At 36.6% G+C, this 22,944-nt stretch overlaps 1 long non-coding RNA gene across 1 annotated transcript in view; it reads left to right on the top strand.

Annotated features, from left to right (window-relative positions):
- The window catches only part of LOC112670677 (uncharacterized), a 43,507-nt gene that overhangs the window by 9,182 nt on the left and 11,381 nt on the right, over window positions 1-22,944 (top strand). The window contains exons 3-4 of the long non-coding RNA XR_007402082.1: window positions 3,705-3,905; window positions 6,897-7,071. This is a non-coding gene — a long non-coding RNA (uncharacterized LOC112670677). The remainder of the gene's footprint in view (window positions 1-3,704; window positions 3,906-6,896; window positions 7,072-22,944) is intronic.

The following is a 22,944-nucleotide window of genomic DNA, read 5'->3' as shown; positions in this document are numbered from 1 at the left end:
ACAACTGTGACAATCACGAACGAACAAATATTCACCTAGCACCCACCTACTGTGTGCTAGGAACTGTGTTATATGCAGCATAACAGAGGTGAATAAACTAGATGTGGACCCTGCCCTCACTAAGCTTATCCTATCTGGGGAGATGCACGAATAAATTCCAACTATGTGTTATGCTGCATAAGATGAAGGGAAAGCACAGCATGGGGAGGATGCTTCACTGAGGAAGTTTAATTCAAGCTGTGACCTGTAGGATGAAGAGAAATGAGAATATAGCTAGCATTCCCAAATGCCTGGGGATGAAAAACAGCTTGGCCCTGAAGGTGCAGAAAGGCCAGTGCAGCTGGAGTGCAGGGAGAATTAAGGACAGAAGGACAGAGGTGGGGAGAGGGCAGGGTGGACAGGGTCCTGCTGCCAGGAGGGAATAGTGTATCTCACCTGAAACGCAATGGGAAGCCTCTGAAAGGATTTAAGAGGAGGTGACCTGGTCTGATTTTAGAAGCCTAGTAGGTCATTCCAGCGACCATGTGGGGGAAAGTTGGGGAGAAGTGGGGGCCGGGGCTGACCTCTGGATTCTAGGCACAACTCTCTCTTGGGACTGTACCTCATCTATCCTGTCTTATTCCTGTTATGTTCTCCTTACTTTTGTCTTCCACATTCTGAAAGAATTTACTGAATTCATCTCCTAATGTGCTAATTCAATTTTCTGAAGTACCCAATTCTCTGTCTGGATTACAGTTTAAAATTTTGCAATTGTGCTTTTCATCTTAACATAGACTCTTCAAGTCTCCAAACTGCATTTTCTTCATGCCTGTGTTGTCTAGTTCCATGTGTACAAGATATCTTTCATCTTTTAAAAACAATTTTGTTGGGCTTTTTCTTTGTCATTTACAAAATGCAAGACATCTTCACATTAGAAAAAACTAGAAAGAACGATAAGCAAAATGAAGAAAATAAAAATATAGTTTGAATTGCACACTTCAGAGATAGTCAGTGTATGCTTATGGGATTGTTAAGTTTTGTGCCTTTTAATTGTCTGTCTTCTTTCACTTAAAATACTTCACAGAAATCTTTCCATGTGAATGTTCATCTCCAACATTTTTTAAAGCTGAATAATATTTGTGTTTATATGCTGTCATTTCAAGCAGTATCTTTTTTTCCTACCTATCCCTGAAATGCTGTGCTTTCCCATGAGTCTTCTTTCAGCCCTTCTTCTTTTTACTGCATGTATGTCCTGGAGGGAGTTTGCCTATTTTTCATGGATTTAAGGATCATTTAAATTAAATAATGCAACCACAAAACCATACATACCTTCAGCCCAAACCATTTTCTACATAACTTCAGATTCATGCTTAGCTCTCTGCCCAACAGATCCATCCAGGTATCCTACAGAACTCTTTCTCAAATGTTAGCATATGTTAGGATTACCTGGAAGGTTGTGCAAACAGATTGCTGGGCCCTGCCCCAAGGATGTTTGGTTCAGTACATCTCCATCTCGGATGGAGCCCAAAGATATGCTTTCCTAGCAAGTTTCCAGGTAATGTCGCTATTCCTTTGGGGACCACACTTTGAGAACCACTGTCCTATGGACACCTCAAATTCAGAATGTGCAAAACAGAAATTATCCTCTTCACCACTAATGATTCCTACCCTTGCTTTTGACATTTGTGTTGTAGTGTGAAATTCACATAGAAACATGTCCATATCATATGTGTACTGTTCAATGTATTTTTCTTAAAATGAATATTCACGTGTAACCAGCCTTTAGATCAAGAAACAGATCACCCCCCAGAAGCCACTTCATGGCCCATTACAATTGCTACACCCCATCTAACCAAACTGATTTCAGACATCAAAGATTGGTTTTGCTTAGCATTGAACTGATATAAACAGGGAGTGCTTCTTTGTATCTGGCTTCCTTCTCTCAACCTCATTATTACACATGGTGTTGATTTTATCTTCGTTTGTGTCCTTCAGGCACACAACAAGAGAGGTTAGGCATAGTCTAGTCTCTCCTTTCTCCCCAGTCTCACACCCATCTAGGACCAGGTCTATCAATCGAACTCATAATTATGTTTTCAACTCATCCCTTTAAAACCTCAAAAAGGGCTCTAATCACCTCTCATGAGAACTATGAGAATATTCTGCTTCCCTGTCTCCATTTTCTTGGTCCCTCCATTTTTGCGCCAATTTGGTAATTTAAAATGAACAGTGCTCTCCTTGTCATTCTCTTTGACTTAAAAGCAAAGCATCAGGAACCAACTTTTCAAATATCACCGTCTCCTTTCCTTTCTTCCTGCAATTTTGCTCTTTTCACCACAAATGGGGATGCTCCACATGGCAGAAAGTAGTTAGCCAAGAACTTTATAGTCTGCTTCTTCTACTCAGGAGAACTAACTTCTTCCTCCTTAGTTCTAGTTAAAAAGAAAAATCCTGGGGAAGGATGTCAGTTGGCTCAACCTAGGTCAGCTGACCAATCCTGATGCACCAGGGCAGATCCAGGCCAGAAAGCAGAGGCATGGTCATGGACAACGTGCATGACTGGTGCCATCTAATAAGCACACGTTGGAAACTGTATAATCTACGTAATTATAGAAGGCTGAATTTAAGTGGGCAGAGGGGAAACAAAGTCCAAAAATAAAAAGGAAGATGTCAAAAGACTTGAGTCATCAGATCTAAAAGGTCCTGGGAAGAAATATTGAAACTACACTTCACCCGTATCATAATGGCATTTCCAAATGCCAAGGATAAATGACAAGGGAACCAGAAGAGCATTGGACTAAATACTAGAAGACAGAGAAATGTTCACAAGTTATAAGAAAACATGAATTTTCCCTTAGAATAGACTGTCATTCAAACAAGAGGAGGAAAGTGTGACATCTGTGGACAAAGACTGGAAATGTACCACCTGCGTCCATTTTCTGGGGAAAAAAACAACAACAACTTTGAAGTCCCAGGGAAAATCATTTAGTTAATCACCCCAACCACAAAAACAAAAAAGACGGAATACAGAGCTCAATAGGGGAAAGTAAAGATACAATGATGAGCAAGATAGCCATTAAAATACATAACTAAGCCTAAATAATGGTAGTTAATGGAGTTGTAAACTTTAATGCTACTATTTAGACAAGAACTTTAAAGTAAAAGATATTAAGTCCAAAGTATATTGAAACTAACATTCTGGGGATGCTTGGGTGGCTCAGTGGTTTAGCATCTGCCTTTGGCTCAGGTCATGATCCTGGGGTCCTGGGATTGAGTCCCTCATAGGGCTCCCTGAGAGGACCCTGCATCTCCTTCTGCCTATGTCTCTGCCTCTCTCTGTGTCTCTCATGAATAAATAAATAAAATCTTAAAAAAAAAACCTAACATTCTGGGTCATTAAAACAATTGGAAGGAGGGCAGGTAAAAGGTAAATACAAGCATATTCATGTTCTTTTATTTGTGAAGAGAAGGACAGTGTTATAAACACTATTAAGTTCTTGTTCAAAAACACCATTAAATTCTAATCCATTTGCTTGAAAACTTAAGTCAGCAAATTATAGCTCAAAGGCTAGCTGACTGTTTTATTGGAACCAGGGCTGGGGCTAGAGGGAGGCCAATGAGAAGCAAGTTTGCAGTGCAGGGTTGGATTCCTGTTTATTTAAAATTTTGATATATGGCTCATGGTAGACTTTTTGCACTAATTTTGACATTTTTATTTATTGCAGGAACATACTTTAAAATCTTGAGTCTTGGGCATCCTCTTAAATTTTGCATTCAGTGTCTCTTAGTCACCTCACTGTGGCCCCAGCCAGGCATCAAAACTACTTGGAGAAATAAATGAAACAGAGAAAAGTGGTCAGTCCTTTAAAACTACAGAAGAAAAAAGGGAAATAACAATACATGCACATATACCTTGGGGAAAAATGGTAAGAAACATATACCGTATAAAAGCTAATAATAAGAAAGCAGAGGAAACAGTAAGCTCAGAAAAAGAAAAATATATAAAAAAGAGGAATATTTGATAATATAGATACATAAGTACTTTTTTACTTGATAAGCAAAATTTACTGATACTTCCATCAAAATGTTATTCTGTATCAGATATACAGAAAAATCATTTACCAATCGATATTGCACTGAAATTGATACATCAATGTCAGCTGAAAGACAAGAAAATTTATATAAAACTCTCAAGGGCTTTCCATTTTTCTTATGGGAAAACTAGAAGTTCTCTCAGCCTCTCTTAGGCTCCTAAATAAATTCATTTTTTGGGCCCCTCTCTCATGCCAATCACCAGCCTTCCCTATATTCAAATGTACCAGACTCCTCCTACCTGGGGTGGTTCTCCCACAGAGCCAGGTCTTCCTGCCACTGGCCTCCTTAACCTGGCTTAACTTTAGGGATTCTTCATGACTCAGCCAAAATATCACAGTCTCAGGGAAGCTTCTCATGGATTCCACACTGGGATCCATCCCTCTGTCCTACATCTCACGGCACCTTTGGATCTTTGTCCATGAACTATGTTTGTAACTTGCAAATATTCATCCTATAAAATGATGGCAGTGACTGGAAATTGTCCACAGCTTTTGAACCAGTGACTTAGCATAACAACTGGTACATAGCCTGTGCCTAATAAATTATTTCTTGCTGAAAGATTCCCATTAAGTATTTACTACTGTTTTCACAATTTATTTACTATCCCTATCCCAGTGCCATTGAATTTTTATTGTAATATTTTTAGTATTTATTTATAGCTGATAGAGTAAATGCCTCCCACTAGTTCTTTTTTAAAATTCTCTTGACAACTGGCAAATATTTAGAACCAGCTTGTCCAGGTCCAAAGACAAGCAAACAGAAAAGACAGTTGGGATTCTGGTTGTAATTGCATTACATATCTATATTCATCTGGGAAAGATCAACATTTGCATTACATTGTTTCCTGTCTAGCCAGGATGCACTTTCTCCAATGAGGATACCTCCCAGGGCATATTCATCACATTCAGTTTGTTGACAACTGTCAACAAACAACAATTTCAGGGACGTGGGTTATCCCCATGGGAGAAGACAGACAGAGGGAGTCAGGTAGCACCCCTCTCCCAACATAATATACGAATATCCCACAGAAGTGGGTAGAGTGGTAGAGCATAGTCTCAGGAGTGCTTTAACTTTTCTCATACTTCATCTTAGGAGTTCCCTAACTTTATCCTGTCTTTGGGAGCTCTTACATCTGTGTGATCTTTCCCATTGCTCATATACCAAAGCACCGTATTAGCAACACCCTGGAACACAGACTGAGGCTCTACTATTCTAAATGCACATCCCAGTTAGAGGAAATCAAGCATGGTTCATTTTTACCACCTGAAGTCTTATTCACACTGTAACGTAGTGACTTGTCTCAGTCTGGAAGCAGACATGTTTTCTAAACAATGGAGATTCTCTAACTCAATTAGCCAAGATGAACACAAGAAAAGAAGGGCAGAGGTCTGGCAGTTGTAATCATTCTGTCTTAGGATGTCTTTAGAAATGACTTGGGTAAAGGAACATAGTTTGACTGTTTTCTGCTTCTTTTGACTTTTCTTCACATTTTATTTTGATATTAGAAAACCAAATGTTTAATAATATTGCACCCCGGGCTCCATTTATCCTGGCCTTGCTCTATGTCCTTCAGAAAAGCCACGTACCATGGTGGAGATTCATTTTATATAAGGATTGATTTCCAAAACCAGCATCAAGGTGACAATTGCTTATGGTCAAAATTATTCTTGAAAATCCTTTTAATTAAAAAAAAAAAAAAAAAAAAGAAAATCCTTTTAATTGACCCTGAAGAACAATACACAGATGTAATATCTTACAATAAATACAACATAGTCAGCTTTTCCTCTAGGATTGAAACAGATTGCTGTTTCTCAAGTTAAACACCCAGGAAAGGACTTGGCCTGTAGTTGGGAGCTTTATTGTATGAAATATACATATCTTTAAAAAGAAGCATGTGTAGCATGAAGTTTAATTTAATTTGTATATGATTGATAGGCATATGATATGACTCCACTACATTTCTCTTTATGTAGATTTTTTATTAAATATATTCCCAAGTACTTTATAGTTTCTGTAGTCATTGAGTGAGACCTTATTTCTTCATTTCTTCAATTTTTTGCCAATTGTAGCTAGCAAATGGGAACACTACTGATTCTGTGTGTGTTTCCTGTGCTCCTGCAATCTAATAAGTTCTTTTAGTTCTATTAATAGTTTTATAACTGATGCTCTTGTCTTTTGTAGGTATACAATCAATCATATCAATGGTTAATAAGAGTTCTTCCTGTATTTCAATATTTACATACTGCTCATTTTGTTTTCTCATATTGTGACATTTGCCTGAACCTTCAGAATATTTAAGAATAATGATGATGATGGGCATCTTGTAATTTTTTTAATTTAACAGGGAATACCTTTATCTTTTTCCTACTATAATTATTGCTCTTGGTTCCTGGCAAATTAACTTAACGATTTTCAAGAAGTTTCCGTATATACATTATAATAAATATAAATTCCAGTTTATGTTATATTTATATAATAAATATAAATTTATATTTATGTTAAATCATTAATGACTACTTCTTATTTAGGAAGCCTATACAAATATTGCTAGATAGGGTTTACCAAGAGGCAAATAAGTATATTGATTAAGTTAGTTTTATTTGCCATGCTCTCAGGTGTTGGAAAATATACTACGACTACCTTTAATAATAGGGAATTATTTTTAAGCATATCCAAGAATATGTACTGGCATAGAACAGGGCCTCTGCAGTTATGTCCTTTTGCTTCCCAGGCTGAGATAGAAAGCACAGAGCAGAGGACCTGAAAATATATTTCAGAGTTTCTCAGGATGCAGACTAGTTTTAATTTCTTTCAAATTACAGGGTGTTTAAGCCTTTCAAAAGAAGACCTGATGGGATGGGTTTGCATTATCCAATACCTAGCAGAGTTTGAATGCAAGCCAATTCAAAGTTGATCAACCTTTAATTTTTCATCTAAAGTTATATGCTTTTATACATTTCCTTGTGGCTAACACTCTAATCACCAGTCTAATCAGTTGTAAGTATATCCAACCTGTCTTCTATCAGTTATAGTGATACATAGGGCCACTTTTTAAAAAGATAAATGTTCATGGTAGATTTGAGGCTTCCTGAATACCGTAACTATTCTGCCCCTCTTGAATCTCAGATACTTTGTAAGATGTTTAAAATAAAAAGGAAATTAATGAACTTGATTTTTGAGATAAAATGCTTATTGTTTCATTGGGGCATTTTATTGAGATCAAGGCAACAAATAAAAGTTCACATAATGACTTAATCATATAATAGCAAGAGAAGTCTTATTTTATCAAATCTTAATGCATTAAAATAACATGGGCACTTGTTATTTTGCCCATGTTAACAAGGGCAACATAACTAAACTAAGTGGATTTGGTTCATATATATTAAAACTGGATTTGGTTTATATATATTAAAAAATTATTTTCTTGATATTTGGGTTGCAAAAATAGCACCTTCTGAATGAAATAGATAATGATCTTTCTACTCTCAATTACATTTAAACAAATATATACACAACTGTATACTGACTGAAATATTTGATTGAAAGAGACGTGCCCCAGCTTCTATGTCTGTTCTATTTTTTTCTACCAGAGTTATATATTTATCTTCTTTGTATATATTCTCATCATATGTTACTTAAAGCAGCAGAAATGTCAATGCTATCATTCAAACAGTGAAGTATTTAGTCTTTATACTAAAATTAATCAATTGTCATGCTTGTCACTACATAAATATTATTTGAGTATTTATAATTACTTTCTATGTATAAAAGATTTGTTAGCTCCCTTCTTGCTGTCTCGGCCCCTTAGCAGTAAAGGATGAAACCAACCACCAAGATAGCAAACTATCAAAATTTCTAGACCCCCAATCCAATCCTTAAAATCTGCCACACAAGAAGTATGAGCCCTTACTATCTCTCAAGCCTGGTATTTGCTTTTAATCAGTTATGGCCAGTGAAAGAACCAAGGAGGAGATCTGAATTCATGAAAACATTGACTGTGATACCATCAGGAAAAACAAACACTTAGAGAACAATACATTCAGAGAAACAAATCACTATGGAATCAACGAGTTCACATGCTTGCCTATCCAGTAAAATCTCTTTATTTCTGACCCAAGACCAATCTCATGCTCTTGTCTTTGTCTTTTCTCCTTTGCACATTACCACCCTGCTGATGACTCCCAAGACGTTTTCCCAAGACAAAGCAGGAAGATTACGTGTTTCTCTATCACTAATGACTATCTAATTCATTTGTACATGGTTCTGTCCATTGTAATATCATGGTTATGGGTCAGTGTTCTAGAATTGAGATAGGAAATGATGCCTACAGAATATCAGTGTTAGCTGCATCTGCTGCACTGCCCCAAACTTTATCTGTGTTCTGGGTTCACACAAAGTTTATAGCCTGAAGCATGTAAACATGCACCAGGCTCCTTACTTAACATTCTTCCCAATGTCTTCACTAAATTCATGACTCATCATATCCCATTTCTGCCAAAAACCTAATATATTGCTCTCTCCCAATAAAATGGATATTTCATTGAATCAAAGCTACTCAATAATATTTATGTAAATATGCAGATTTTCCAGTATTCACTTTTAGCTAAATTATGTGTTCTCTCTCTTTCTCTTTTTTTCTATGTGTGTACCTAGAAGTATTGCCTTTATCTTACAATTAATAGTATTATCAGTATGCTCAAGATCCTATTCATCCATAATTCCTTCCACCATCACTGCATGCCTACTGGGTGCAAAGTATTTTGCTAGGCAAAAGGTTGGTGTGATTTATCCTCTTTTCTTCAAAGGAGCCCAAGAAGCTCAGAAAATTCCAGGCACCAGAAACCTGAAGAAAACTACATCAAGTGATATCATATTCAAACTGCCTGAAACCAAAGAAAAAGAAATATAAAGAGTAGGAGAAAAACTCACAAAATATAGAATAAAATAGATAAGAATGACACCAAATGTCTTGTCAGAAACAATGCAAACCAGAGTCAGTAGAACAATGTTTTTAACATACTGCAAGGAAAAAAACTGTCAATCTGGAATTCTATACCCAGCTAAAAAAAAAAAATCTGCCAATAGTGAAGGGAGAAATAAAGGCTTCTGCAGACATACAAAAACTGAGAAATCATCATCCTCAGATCTGCACTACTAGAAATCTGAAAGGAAGACCTTTAGGCAGAAGGAAAATGATCAATGAGATCCAGTGGAAATCTGGAGCTACACAAAGGAGTAAAGAGCATCAGAAATAGTAAATATGTGACTAAATATAAACTATTTATTGTTACTTATATAAAATATCTCTAAAAGACACTTTATTGTTTAGAGCAAAAAATAAAGACAATGCATCATAATATTTATAACCTGGATATAAGAAAGGTATAAAACAAATATAGCACACAGGAGAGGAGGGAGAGGTAAATATATACAATTGTAAAGTTCTTATTCTATATATAAAGTAACATAATATTTACTTGAAGGTAGACTGTGCTAAGTTAAAGATGTATACTATAAATACTAAAGCAACCACTAAAACAAACAGAAGTATAGTAAATGAGCCAATAAAACAGATAAAATGGAATCATAAAAAATCATTAATCAAAAGAAGACAGAAAAGGTGGAAATATGGAACAAAGAACAGATGGGAGAAATATATCCTATTCTGAGGGAATCATCTGAAATACAAAAGTTAGAAACAAAGGTGTTTATCATGGCACTGTCTACCATACAAAACACTAAAAACAACCTACACGATAATAGAGAAATGGCTAGTAAATGACAGGATGGAATACCATGCAGACACTAAAACTGTTGTTTACGAAGAGCTTGTAATAACACGAGAGAATGCTGATGTTATAAAGTAAATTGAATTAAGGCAGAATGTAAAATTTTATAGTGAGCATTACCTCAACTACAAAAACTATGATAGAAAAAGGGCCAGAAAAAAAAACGAGATGATGTGACAGCGGTGATTTTTTTATACTTTCATTTTTTTTCAATTTTCTATAATAAGCTTATACTCGTTCCATAATCTGAAGAAAAAAAAAACAGTAATTAAACTCTTAAATTTTGTCAGGTCCTGTGCTAGACCTATTCACATGATTATCTCATGGCTCCCACAACAGCCTTGCCAAAAAGAGAAAGAAGAGTTCTGTATGTTTTTTGATAAGAAAATTGAATCTCAGAGAGCTTGCTTTGGTACATGCAGCAAATAAGTGTCAGACTGTTGGCAGTTACTGTGTATTCTGAGAAGGTTTAATTGTTTTACGTGGGTATTAGAAAACTTGGTATGTATTTGTTGCAAAACTAAGAAAGGTCATGTAATTCTCTTTGTGTACATTTGCTCTTCAATTTGGGGGATATAAGATATATAGGACACAAGTCCTTTGCCTGATGGAGTTTGAGACATATAAAAAGACTTTATTTATTGAACAATAAAAACAAATATCAACTTGCTGTTTGAAGAGTCCTTCTGCTCACTAGTGTTATAGTATACAGAGCCCTGGCATACTGTTGACGTGTTGTACATACTGGCATTTGTGTTTACTAAATACACATATTGTCAATTGTTACCCTTAATCACAGGATAATTTGTTGTTTACCCCAACATAATTGAAACCAATGCTAAGTACTTTTACTATTCATAAAGGCAGAAAAATCTAGTTTTAAAATATCTCAGGTATCAAACTCGGAAGAATGATCTGTTCCAAGATCAAATAACCTAAGGAAATCAGCAGGCTGTTATTTATGGCCTGCAAGCACAGAATATTTACAGCATTTACACTGGAATATTCTTCATGTGTTGAATCCTCTAGCTAAAGAAGTCTGATTCGATGCAAAGAGAAAGCAAAATATTGTTTTTGTTTTTGTGTTTGAAGGCTGGTTGCCTGGACAGCAGACACAATGCTTCTACTCCGCTGGAAAATCTGAAGCTACAAAGATGATTTTCAGAATTAAGGGCAACTCACAGCTGAAAATTATACCTTTGGGCAAAGGGCCAACTCGGGATGCGTTTCACTCTGATTTGGAGCCGTGCCATCATCCCTCAGTCCCATTTGTTCGGTTTTATAGCTAACAAACAAAAAGGAAAATACTGAGAGTGAGCTGAAATGTAGCTGCTCCGAAGTCGGGATTTTAAGGTCTTGCTAAGATGCGTGTTAACATGGAGAGCCACACGGTGACAACAAGAATCACTGGGCATTCTGGAACAACCAGGCACATGTCTCTGGAAGGAAGGCTGCTTGTTAGTGGAGCTGTTCTGCGTCCCTTCGCGCCCCAGCCAGCGGGCATCCGCAAAAGGAGCGTGGGAGGGGCTGGGCCACCTGCCCAAGCAGGACAGCATTCTGATGTTACCAGGATTTGTCCTCAGAGCCTCGCCTGTGGACAGGACCCATTTCTGAAATAAATGCGTGGTGCCATGTCACCTGATGACCATACGAAAATCATTGTTTCTTTCCACCTTGCACTTCAATGATGGCTAAAGGTCAAGCCAATTGACCTTGACCGTTTTCCTCAAAATAACTATTAATATGACTAGCTTTATTTAGGCTGCAGATAAAAAAAAAAAATCCTGGCTTAATTTTTCACTATGAACCTGAATTGGGGAACAAATCTAGCTTCCTGTTTTTCAGCTTCACAAGAGCTGAGGTTTTCAGGGGAGGGGGGAATGTTAGAACTTTTAAAAGAACTGACTGGAGAAAATACAGACAAACAAAAAGAATAAAAATTATTCTGAGTTTAGCCACTGCTAATATTTTAGGGTATTAATATCCTACCATATATATAAAAGGATATTTTATATAGATAAATGTCCTACCATATACATTATGGGTATTAATATCCTGCCATACACACACACACATATATGGATATAAGAGGATATTTTATATATATAAATACCCTATCATATACATTTATGTATATTAATATCCTGCCATACACACACACACACAGATATATGGACATAAAAGGATATTTTTTGAACAAAAGTGGATCATTCTGCTTTGCAATGTGTGTTTTATTTTGTTTTGTTTTTTTCACTTAACCATATATCCTGAACAGCTTTCCATAGACTACTATTTTAAGCGTAGGTAAAGAAAGACTTTGAGTATCCCTTTTTGAATAGGCTTTAAATGGAATGTGAGTAACATAGTGGAAACTGCTTCTTCCTCAAATAAGCTCTAGACATGTTTTGTAATACAAGAAATTTAAATGGCTGTTGCACTTGTAATATATAACATGGATATTAAAAATCTCAGTTTCTGAAGTAAGACCTTCAGACCCATGTTGGAGTACCAATTCCACCCAGTGGTGTGGCCCTTTGAAAATTAATCAACCTTTCTAGGTCTAAGTTTAAACCTAAAATTTCAAGAGGATTAGTGAGATATTGTATATTACTGCATACCACCAAAATACTATTGACAGCCAGTACTTATTTATTCTTTTATGCTATTTTAAATAGCATTTTATTAATCAGATCCACCTGTCACTTCCAGAAATCTTATAGATTTTCATTTGAAGTTGTGGCAAACATATACCTTAATTTGAGTGAGATTTTCCATCTTATAATATTAAGGCTTTCCTACTTGCTTCATGTACCTCAGAGAAGTAAATCCAATTCAGGTGGGATTTTTTTTCCCCATATAGATATGAAACATTCTGTGTTAGTGCTTTCCCTACGTACTTTTTATTTCCGCTATTTGAAGCACAACCATTTTTCCAAGGTATTTTCTACTGATGATCAATGGCATAGAGAAAAATTGTTTTATTTAATTTTTTAGCTTGTACATTATTAAATAAATTAGTTCAGAACAGTCTCATTAATGCTTTTGATAGAAGGTCACATCATCTATAAGTAATGATTATTCCATATCTTCCCTTATAAGACTTCTGTTGACTTCTGTTTCATATCTATTGCATTGGCTATACTTCACAAAAATGCTCATTAATAGTAGAAATAGTAAGAATTTTTGCTTAATCTTGATTTTAATGGGAATGCCACCATGTACTGTGAGATACTGTTTTGAATAAATATTCTTCACAAGGTAAAAGAAGTTTCCCAGTATTTTCCGTTTTCTTGGATTTTTAAATCAGTGATAGGTGTTAAATATTTTAAATGGTTATATACAGCATCTATTGTTATGATTATATGTTGTTTTCTTTGATCTATTGATTTAATGAATGGAGATCCTAACATTAAGCTATTCCTTCTAGAACAAAGCCTATCTAACTATGATGTATTATTATTTTGATAGACTACTCTATTCACTTTGGAAATACTTTATTTATAATTGCTAACATTGATATTAACAAGTGTATTCACTCTCTAGTGTTCATGTTAGATTTATTTTTATCAAATTTTAATATTTTTGTTACATGAGCTTCTGAAAATGGTTTAGGAAGTTTTCCATCCCTTCATCTAACCGGGGATAGTCAAGTGATTTAGGAACATTATATTCCTGGAAACCTAGATCACTATGTGGCTTTTAACGGCAGATACTCATCTAATGAACTTTCCGATTGGTTTTGATTATTTGCTTGAGTCTTCTCCTCTTCTCCTGCTTCTTCCTCTTCTGATTTAAAATCTGTCACATATTTACTTTACTTTCCTTTGTAGTTTAAATTTTTTTGTTTTATTTTTCTTTTCCACTGTTCCTTGTTTACTATTTTATTATATTCAGCTTTTATCTTTATCAATGCCTTTCTGCCAACTTCTTCTGTGTTTTAAAAACTGCTTAAATTCTATACTTAGGGGGATCCCTGGTTGGCTCAGTGGTTTAGCGCCTGCCTTTGGCCCAGGGCATGACCCTGGAGTTCCAGGATCGAGTCCCGCATTGGGCTCCCTGCATAGAGCCTGTTTCTCCCTCTGCCTGTGTCTGCCTCTCTCTCCCTCTCTGTGTCTCTCATGAATAAATAAGTAAAATCTATTTTAAATATTCTATACTTAACTGTATTTTCAGTCTTTCCTTTCCTTCAGATTATTGTTGATTGCATCCCAACACCTTGCTTTTGGGTTCATTTTCATTCTTGCTGAAGAGTAATCTTTAATAATTCTATAAAAGGAGGGTCCACGGATAGTGCATGCACTTAGTAAGCTACTGAAAATATCTGATTTTGCTCTCACTTTGTGGGACCACAGTTTAGATAAGCATGAAATTCTACACCAACAGTTATTTCCTTGTAACTGTTTCCTCATGGTACAACGGAGATGCTATTCTATTGTCCTATAACATCTATTGTTGCTGATGAGAAGTCTGCAATAATTCTGATGATGATTTCTTTACAGACCTCCTTTTCTCTCTGGTAGCCTGTAAAATTTTCTCATTTTCCTAGGTTTTCTCCAGCTTGACTGTGATGCAAATCAATGAGAATTTGTTTTTACTTATCCTTTTTAGGACTCTGTATGTTTCTTCACTCTGAGAGCTCATGTGTTTCTTCAATTATGGAACATTATCAGTCATAACTTATTTCACTGTGGCTCTAACCTATGTCCTGGAGTGTTGCCCTGTGGAACTACTATTCTATAAATTGAACCCTTTCATTTCTCCATGGCTCTTACCTTCTCCTTCATATTTAAGCCTCTTGTTTCCTTTCTGAGCTGCATTTGATTTATTTTCTCAGATCCATATTTCATTTCACTAAGTCCACATTCAACTGTATGTAAGCTCTTTTCGAATCTAGCTATTGAATATTTTTAAATTCTTTTTCAATGACCATATTTTTGTCTCTAGAATTTCCATCTGTTTCTTATTCAAACTTGCCTGTTGTTTTTTTCATATAATCTAAAATTTGCCTTATGCATCCCATGATCTCTTTAACTATTTTTTTAAGTATTTATTTTAAAGTCTCTTTCTAATTGACATACTATCTTTCATTCCTCCAATGTAATTTCTTCCCTTTAATATACTGGCTAACCATCTGGTATGAATTGTTTATGGCACTGAAATTAAGAAATCCTTTAGAGTGCTCTCAAAACTAGAAGCACTGAATTTGGTGTAGGGGTCTTTCATTCTTCCCATGTCAGGCTTGTTAAAGAATAGCCTAAATTCCTGGAATTATAGTTTTCAATCCACAGGCCCTACAATCCATAGGGAGTCTATTATTGTTATTGTTATTGTTGTGGGCTGAATAATAAGTTTATTTCCATATGTGTCTGTTTAATGTCTGCTCCTCCTGAGGTGACATGAACCTTGCTTATTGTATGATTTATTGTCTTGTTTGTAATCAGTAAATATCATTAAATAAGTCAGTGTACAGGTTGATTATTTAAGGAAATTTTAAAATAGTATTACTTAATAATAGTGTGAGTTAACAAAAATGTCAGCTCCGAACATTCAAGAGTGACATGAAATCAATAGTTTATGACCAGGCCCTTTTCAAGACTTCTGCAAATTTCTGAGCAGCTTACAGTATCCAGTCTTTTTTGCATCCTTACTGTTGAAGATATTTACTGCTTCAACCCAGTTTGAAACCTACCGCCTTCTCTAGTGTTCACATCCAAAATCCACTCATATCAAGCATTTCTGAGCTCACTAAGCTATTGAATTCTGTGGAGGGGTGGAGAAAGGTCCAAGGAAGGGTCATTCCAGAGTTCAAATAATTCTTCCTATTTGCTAGTCTTCTCTCTCTCTCTCTCTCTCTCTCTCTCAGTCTCTCTTTCTCTCATTCTCTCTCCCCCTCCTGCTTTCCTGCACTCCTTTTTCTCCTTTTCATCCTCTTGCACTGCCTCCCAAACTTCAAACTTCTCTGTGTTATGGAGACTAGTGTCCTCCTCACCAGCCAACACTCCTGTCCTCCACATTCCCACCATTGTCCTTACATAATCATCAGGCTATTTGCCCAAAGTGAACTCCCCAGAAATAATCCTGGTGTTATCTCTAATTTTTCCTAGGCTTAGCCTTAAGATAAAAATGTCTCAGTCTTATTATACTTACTTAGATATTAATATTAATGTAATACAAAATTTTAAAGTCTTACTCAAATTCATAGCAACTTTTTATCATTATGCATTTACTCAAGCAACAAATATTAAAAATTGACAACTGCCGTTGTGTAGGTATATCTGCATAGTCATTAGTGTCATTTACCCAATATTTCTGGTTCTCTCCTCCTTCTGAGCCCATGCAAATGTTGTATATCTTGGCCCCCTTGTAGTTGGGAGGTATCATATGACTAGTTCTGGTGAATGTGTTGTGAATACAAGTGATGACTGTCACTTCTGAGCCAGGCTTTAATTGTCAGTGGGAGACCTTCCAGTGTTCTGCTCTTCCCTCTGCTTCTGTGATCAGGGGTGATGGCCACTCCATCAGCTTGGCTGTCAGAGTAACTAGGATGATCAGAGGCCCCAGTTGGTTCAGAGTGGATAGTAGTATGATCCAGAAAGAAAATTGGTGGTTTGACGTCAATGACATTTTGAAGTTGTTGTTACCACACAGCATAGCCCATCCTGGGTGATACAGTCTACAGCATCTTTTGACATTTGAAAGAGCTTCTCATATGTGAAAAGATCGTGAGCTACTTTCTGAGTAGCTAACAGCCGTCATGACCTCTGCAATCCCAGAACAGGGAATGATGCAGAACATATCCAGCCTGCTTGGGTCCACACTAATCCCACTCACAAATATTACTATAAACTCTTCAAGAATAATATGAAGTCTTACTCTTATTTTGCTTGAATTCTCCACACCACCCTTAATCAATATTACAGCGGTCAGCAAATAAACATACCCTAAAATTTTAATTGGCTTATTTATAACTTGTTTCTTTCCATAAAAGCTCCTGAGTATAACATAGCCAAAATTAAAATAAAAAGTAAGTAAAATAGAAGTAGAAAATTAAAATTACAGAAAAAAGGAGACTACAATTGTGCTTGTGTATAAATTAACAAACTCTAATCACGAGTCAGTGATTCTAATCTGGCATCCATGACAAAGAGAAAAATGAAGCATGCTATGTAACTTTCCTTGTTGCAAAGTATACAGCATTCCAGGCTTTTAGAGAGAGACACAAGGGATTACAGAAGGATAAAAAAAAAAAGTGTCATAAATTAGAAAAAAAAGAGTAAGGTAAAGGGAACACCACTTCTAATTTGGGCCTGCAGAGCAAAAAATATGCAAGATGGGCAGATTCTACTAGGTTGTCAAGTTCAAATGTTGGGATCTTTGAGAAAGGTACAACTAGTCACTGGCCATATTTTTTAAAAATTTGATTTATATACCTAAGTTTTTTTTTTATATACCTAAGTTTTATAAGTTAAAAATGAATCCCATTCTTCTTTCCCCTTATCTATTTCTCATGTATGTATATATGTATGTATTTCTTAGAGATAGTGAGAGAGCACAAGCAGGGGGCAAGGGCAGAGGGAGTGGGAGAGAGAGAATCTTAAGCAGGATCTACACTCAGCACAGAGCCACACCCGGGGCTCAATCTCACCACCTGGAGATCAGGACCCGAGCTGAAATAGTCAGTTGCTTAACCCATTGAGCCACCCAGGCGCCCCTTTCTTTGTCCTTCTCTAATACTAAACTGACAAAGTAGATCAGGAAACATTTATGTTAATGACAGATAAGCACTAAGAAAAAAAACCTCTGATCCCAGGGAATGGTCATTTCCCTGGTACAAACCACAGTGAGAACTGCCCTAAAACTGCAGTGCTTAGCTTTTGGCTACTATGTGTGCACCCATTTCTTTTCTTCTCTCTTTTCTTTTTTGATGAAGTTGGTTCAATTACAAACAATATAAGAAGATAATTCAAACACATCTTTAGGCAACAGTTCTGTTCTTTTGAACAACATAGAAGCTAGAAACACTATAAGAAATGAATATGAAGGAGAAAAATGAACAAAATATATCTGATGGAAAAATAGTAACCTATCGAATACAGAGAGATAGTAAAGAAAAAGCACAGACGTTAACCCCTCACCTTTCATTTATTTGACAAATATTTGTGGAATGCTTCCTCCGTGCCAGGCATAGTTCTAGGCTCTGGGAATGGGCCAGTGGACAAAAAGGGACAAAACTCCCTGTCCTCTTGGAATTTATAATCTGTGAAATGGAAGGGACTCAGACATTAAATAAATCATAAAATGTATTAGAAATCGAGAAGTGCCTTGAAGGAAAAGAGCAGGGAAGAGGACAGGGAGTGGGAGATTCAGTTTGTCCCTACGATCCTGACTAGTCCCTGAAAACATAGAAGAATGTTTGAAAAGGCAGTAGTTAAGAGTTGCGTGTGCCTGAGTCACAAGCATGTGTTTAGCATTTGCATCTTTAAAAGCTTACTGTGTCATGGTTGTTCTGGTTAGCACCTATGGGGTGCCAACAAAGCATAAAGAAGACAAGGATCCTAACTTGGAATAAGGTTTTGTTTTATTTCTACTAGTTTCCTGGGAGAGAGGACTTAACGGAAGTTAAGCAGTAACTGAGCAGCAAAGAACTTTTTATTTGTTCATTTTTCTCTCTCTTTCAGTCAGAAGGAGCACAGTACACTCCTGTATCCTTTCCACATCTTCTAGGATCAGTACCCTGATTTTTCTTTGGAGAGCTGCCTTTCCCAGTCTTGATCCCGGTGGCTTGATTGGACACATCCCACTCCAGACTCCAAGAGGAAACAAGTGACCAAGACCTGGACAATTACCATGTTTTGACAACTTGGTCAGAGTATTTGGTTCAGGGGTATTGCTCAGGAGAGCCCTAGAGCCCTGAAATCCTGCCTGTGCTACTGGGGGCTTGGCATGTCCTTCTCCCTGAATTTTGTAACTTTGCACGATATAACCATAGGGTGCTGGGGCCACCAGAAGGGAAGAGTCTGCCAGAGTAGAACCAGCAGAGAGGTGGGCAGAGCTGATGGGCAGAGAGAGTCCTGATGATACCATATGAGGGCAGGATCTACCTATATGTGGACAAGACTTCATTTCACAGAGCAAATACATTCTCTTTATTTCTTAAATGACTTTCCCTTTAGTTTATTTATTAGCTTGTTCATTCAGAAAATATTTTCTACGTATTTAACCTATGTGCAAGGCATCATTTTAAATGTTGGTGACACAGCAGTGGGCAAGACAAAGTCTTGCTCTCATGAAACGGATAATAGTCAACAGATAACACACAAATATATAATAAACATTTAACAGAGTGCCAAAAATCAAGACCCAGAAAGAAAAACCAGGCAGGGTAATGAGATAGAAAGTATTTGGGGATAGTTTAGAAAGGAGCACTAGGGAAGGCCTATGTGAGTAGAGACCAAAGTCAATGAGGGGGAAAAAACAAAACAAAACAAAAAACAAAAAAAAAATCTCTCTGCATGTTTGAGGAAGATCATTTTAGGAGAGAGAAAATCCAAACTAAGGAGAAGGACTCTGTGTATCTGAGGAGGAACAAGAAGACTGCTGTGGAGTGCTTGACATAAGGGATGATAATCTTTCAGTGACTGTCTAACCACCATTTTATTCTACATTCACTATATGTAAAACCAGGTAGTACTATTAAAAGTATAGATAGAACTTTGCAGAGACATGAGAAAACTGAGACATTCGTGAAATGGAGGAGACTTTCTGTGACTTTGGTTTTATGACTCAGTCCTACAAAACGTGCCCTTCATCTGGTTTTGCCCGCAAGACTGGGAAGTTCTGATGAGACCAGCTTGAGCCTAGCCATTTTGACACTACTGTTTGATGATCTAACCACTGCCAGTTTCTGCTGCTTGCTTATCTTACTGCTGCCAATTTTACAACAACTCTGATTTTTCAGCCAATTTGTTTATTCAGCATTTCATTTCCTGGCCTTTGTCAGAGGTACCTGTAATGTGTAAAGGGAGGTAATGTGTTCAGATGGGGAATAGAGTCTTGGCAGAGTCTCACTTGGGATTTTTTGAGAGAAAGCATGCATGTGGAGATGGGGTGCTTGGTGAAAATTAATGAGTAGTGAGTGATTGGAATGAAGAAGATAAAATCAAGATTTTTTTTGGCAAGAGGAGAAAACACCCAATGTTTTCATATCAACCTCACACCTTTTTCCCTAAAAGGCAAATTATAAAACTTTCAGCTGTTAAGTGTTCCTGCTGAGTTCCTACAACCACCAACAATACAACACCACAGAGCACCAAGTCATGTGTGTGACGGTCCTCCCTATATTAACAGTGCCACATACAACTCACTCTTTGCATTTTAATTAGTAGCCACATCTTGCTTAGTTGCTTGAGAAAAGTATATTTTTTTGCTTCATTTTGTGAAGTGAGCTGAAATATACAAGGAAGTTGATTAAGCAGAGAGGATGGCTTCCTCAAAATGGTGGAGTCAAAATGTTGAAATAAAAAATTGAAATCTAAATGCCATGTGTCTCTCTGAGCACCAGAGTTTTTTACCAGAGTAATTGTCAGATATTATAGACTCATTACAGGTATTATTCTATCAATAAAAGTGTCTCCCAATATGAATAGCTTACTCCTCAGCCAAATACATTAAATAATCTTGAGTTAAGACAAAGTTAAGTGGACCCTACTCAGTGGTAAAAGACTGAAATCTCTCCCCCTAAGATCAGGAATAAGACAAGAATGCGGACACCTAGGTGGCTCAGTGGTTGAGTATCTGCCTTTGGCTCAGGTCATGGTCCCAGAGTCCTGGGATCAAGTCCCATATCAGGCTTTCTGTAAGGAGCAAAGTTCTCTCTATGCCTATGTCTCTGCCCCCCTCTCTCTCTCTGTTTCTCTCATGAATAAATAAATAAAATCTAAAACAAAACAAGAATGCTTGCTTTCACTGCTGCTATTCAACATTGTACTGGAAACTCTAATCAGAGCCATTAGAAGAATAAGAGAAACAAAGGCATCCAAATTGAAAAGGAAGAAGTAATACTGTCTCTATTCATGGGTGAGATCATCCTATATACAAAAAATTCCAAAGAAGCCACATGACAGCTAGCTATGATAGCTAATATACAAATTTGGGGAAAGTTTCAGGGTAAAGGAACACAAAAACCAGTTGTGGTCCTAAGGACCAGCAATGACCAAGCCAGAATGGAAATGAGGAAGACAATTCCACTTGTAACAGCATCTAAAATAATTAAATACTTAGGAATGACACTAACCATAAAAGTGAAAAAACTTCTATGGTGAAAACCATAAAACATTGCTGAAAAAAAATAAAGAAGACCTAAGTAAACAGAAAGACATCTCATGTTCATGTGTAGGAAGACTTCATATTGTTAAAAGTTCATGAATACCCAAAATGATTTACAGATTCAGGGTAATCATAATCAAAATTCCAAAACAGCTTTGGGGCACATGAGTGGCTCAGTCCATTGAGTGTTCCACTTTCAGTTTTGGCTCAGGTTGTGATCTCAGGGTCATGAGATCTAACCCCACATCAGGCTCCACACTCAGCAAAGAATCTGCTTGAGATTCTCTTTCCCTCTCCCTCTACCCCTCCTGCTCATGCTCTCTATTTCTAAAATAAATAAATCTTTTTTCCCCAGAAGTGGAAAAGCTCCTCAAATTCAGGTAGAACTGCAAGAGACCCTAAAGAACCAGAACAATCTGAAAGAGAAAAGCTGGGGGATTCACACTTTTAGCTTCAAAACTTACTTGGAAACTGTGGTACTTAACAGTATGGGGTCCTAGCATACAACACACATATAGACTAATGGAATAAAATAGAAAGCCCAGAAATAAACTCTCATGTAAATGGTCAATTGATTTTTGACAAGGGCACTAAGACCATTCAATAGGTAAGGGACTGTTTTTCAACAAACAAACTTTGGACACAGTATACAAATTAAAACAACTACTACAAAAAAAAAAAAAAAACCACTATGGCGTGGTCTGATCTTCCAAAATGGAGTTTAGAAATCTGAGTGATTTATTAAGATTCTGAATATTCATGAAGTGTGCCTTGTTATGTTTGCACAGCTCTGAAGGTTACACTGAGAATGGCTGAGAAGACTGGATATCCACATACAAAATGTATATCTACCATATACAAAAATGAACTCAAAATGTATCAAAGACCCTAACCAAATAGCCAAAACTATAAAGCTATTAGAAGAAAACACTGGGAAAATCTTTATAACATTGAATTTGGTAACAACTTCATGGGCTTGGTAACAAAAACGCTGGTAATAAAAGAATATATACATAAATTGGGCTTCATCAAAATTAGAAACATTTATGCATCCAAAGATACTAAAAGACAGTTTAGTAAATGGGAGAAAATATTTACAAATCACGTATCTAATAAGGGATTAATACCAGAATACATTTTTTTTAAAACTCCCACAACTCAACAATAAAACAACCCAAATAAAAAATGGGTGAAGGACTTGAAAAGACATTTCTCCAAAGAAGGTGTGCAAATGTCCAATAATCACATGAAGAAATGTTTAACATCACTAATTGCTATGGTCTGAATGTTTGTGTTCCCCTAATACTCATATGTTGAAATCCTAGTGCCCGATATGATGGTATTATGTGGTGGAGCAGTTCAAAGGTGCTTAGGTCACAAGGCTGGAGCCTTAATGAATGAAGTTAACACTTTCATATAGGAGATCCCACGGAGCCCCTTAGCCCCTTCTGCCATGGGAGTCTGCAACCTGGAAGAGGCCCCTAACCCAACCATGCTGGCACCCTGATCTTAGTCTTAGAGCCTTCAGAGCTGTGAGAAACAAATTTCTGCCATTTATAAGCCACCCAGCCTATGGCATTTTGTTGTAGCAGTCTGAATAGATTACTAATCATTAGAGGAATGCAAGTTAAAACCACAACAAGGTAGTATTTCACACCTGGTTGTTGGATGGCTATATTCAAGAAAGAAAAAATAAAGAACAAGTGTTGGTGAGGCCCTGACATGAAGAGATTCCCATTTCGTACGCAACTGGTAG

The sequence above is a fragment of the Canis lupus genome, chromosome 14, assembly GCF_003254725.2.
Source record: "Canis lupus dingo isolate Sandy chromosome 14, ASM325472v2, whole genome shotgun sequence".
NCBI lineage: Eukaryota > Metazoa > Chordata > Mammalia > Carnivora > Canidae > Canis > Canis lupus.
The sequence above is the reverse complement of the archived record's forward strand: the minus strand, read 5'-3'. Positions and strand labels throughout refer to the sequence as shown.